The sequence below is a fragment of the Atta colombica genome, unplaced genomic scaffold, assembly GCF_001594045.1.
Source record: "Atta colombica isolate Treedump-2 unplaced genomic scaffold, Acol1.0 scaffold29, whole genome shotgun sequence".
In the NCBI taxonomy this organism is placed as follows: Eukaryota; Metazoa; Arthropoda; class Insecta; order Hymenoptera; family Formicidae; genus Atta; species Atta colombica.
In genome coordinates, this window is record NW_017259392.1 from 530,696 (window position 1) to 533,085 (window position 2,390).

The following is a 2,390-nucleotide window of genomic DNA, read 5'->3' on the forward strand; positions in this document are numbered from 1 at the left end:
ATTAAAGAAAATCGCGTTATTTAGCACGATTAAATACTTTTATTATAAAAAATTATTTATTATCTATTATTAAAAAGTTTTTTTTTATTATAGTTCTAAAGATTTTTTAAATGTAATGAACATGGGCATTAAATTTGGATAGTTTAATGAAAATAAACTAAAACACTCAATTTTCAATTAATGTTTTCAATTAATGTTTTTCAATACATTTAAGTTTTCAGTTACTACAAACTTAAACATCTCATTAACGTATACATAAATAATCTTTTTAGTGACAGAAAATTTAAATGTTATTCATCAGTGAACATTAAAGATTAATAAAATTTAAGAACGTTTCTAATGATGTACAATTAAACTTGTTAAACGGTAAGAAACATGTAAAAAAAACCTCAATCAAATGCCTCATTGTACATGGAATAATACTATATATCTGGATTTACAATGTAGCGACTATCTACGCGAACTTATACTATAATTTCAGTGTACATGCATTAACATTTCAAAAAATAAAACTCCGACTAAATATAGCATAAAACGACGCGACGAAGTGTGTCTCGAAGCGTAATTAAATAGAAACATCGTATAATAAAGCAAGCGGAAAGGTATCGCGACGATCAGCATACGCTTTGCGTAATGCTCTAATTAATTACATCGCTTAACATTTATAATTGTATTAAAACGTATTTAATCGTGCTAAATAACGCGATTTATAATGATAAGAAATGTATAAGGAAAACTTCAACTAAAATAACATTTTTGGATAATGTAGGCGCAATGCGAAACACATAGAACTGTCATGCCAGGCTGTGCTAGGCAACGAAGGCTACTTCCCTCTCCCTGCGCGCCGCTGCCGCTCGAGTGGGCCGTCCTACGAATTCGCGCGGCGCGGCTTAATCGCATATTGGCTTAGACATTTCCTTTTCTAATTCGAAAACTGTAGCGAGTATCTCAAAATAGTATCAGAATTTTTTGTTTCCTTTGATCCATTCTCCACCTCCAATGTGGCTCGGACCCATCTTATGAGACACCCTGTATATATATATATATATATATATTATATATACGAACACAAGTCAATAAGTTCTTAAAAAATCTGTCAGAGGGCACTCGCAGTGTCATGTCACATTAATTTTTGACAAGTAGCATCTCTCAGCTGATTACTGTCAAATTTTGAACGGAATTCATCGCGTGTTCATTTCTGTAGACGATTAAAGCGAACAACCTTTGTATTTTTTGTAAAATAGAAAAAAACGAGTTTCGTACAGTGATCAAAGTAACATCTACATATAAAAGATTTAACATCGAAAGAAATCAAAGCCGAATTGGATAATGTTCATAGCACATCTGCATCAGCGTTTGCGACTGTATACAATTGGGTGAATGAATTTAAACGTTGTCATACATTCATATATGATGCACCTCGTTCGAGACGTCCAATTGAGACTGCTACGCCAGAAATCATCGATAAAATTCACGATATTATTTTGACTGATCGATGAGTGAAAGTGTGCGAGTTTGTTGAGACCACAGGCATATCACATGGCATAGTGATTTCAATTTTGCACGAACAATTAGGTATGAAAAAGCTATCGGCAAGATGGGTGCCGCGTTTGCTTATTGTGGACCATAAGCGCGACCGTGTGACGATTTCAAAACAATGTTTGGAGATGTTTCAACGTAATCCAGAATTTCTACGTCGATTCATTACTGGACGAAACATGGATCCATTACTTCACACCCGAGACGAAAGAACAATCAAAACAATGGACTTCATCGAGTGAACCAAGAAGGCGAAGACCGTAAAGTCAGCCGGAAAGATGATAGCCACAGTTTTTTTTTGGGATGCACGCGGTATAATTCATATCTTTATTTTTTTTATTTTTACCTTCCGTCGCAAATGATCAATGGCGATTATTACGCAGTCTTATTGGACCATTTCAACAACATTTTAAAGAAAAAATGTACCCATTTGGCGAAGAAGAAAATGCTCTTCCATCAAGACAATGCACGGATTCACACATGTCCAGCACCGATGGCCAAATTCAATTCCGCTACGAATTGCTTCCCCATCCAGCATATTCGCCAGATTTAGCTTTCTGCGACTATTTCCTGTTTCCAAATCTAAAGAAATGGTTCGGAAGAAAGAGATTTACCACCAGAGAGCAGCTTATCACCGAAACAGAGACTTATTTTGAAGGGACAAATCATTTATTCTCATTATTTATTTTCATTCGGACGACTTGAAAAAATTGGAGAATTGTTGGATCAAGTGTATCAAGCTGAGAGGAGAAAATATGTTGAGAAATAAAAATAAATCGATCAAAAAAAATGTTTTACTATGTTTTTCTAAAAACTTATTAACTTGCCCTTGTATATATATATATATATAT

General features: G+C 34.1%; 1 protein-coding gene across 2 annotated transcripts in view; it reads left to right on the forward strand.

Moving 5' to 3' along the window:
* LOC108689996 (sprouty-related, EVH1 domain-containing protein 3) overlaps window positions 1-2,390 on the forward strand; it is a 7,849-nt gene that overhangs the window by 3,648 nt on the left and 1,811 nt on the right. The window lies entirely within an intron of this gene.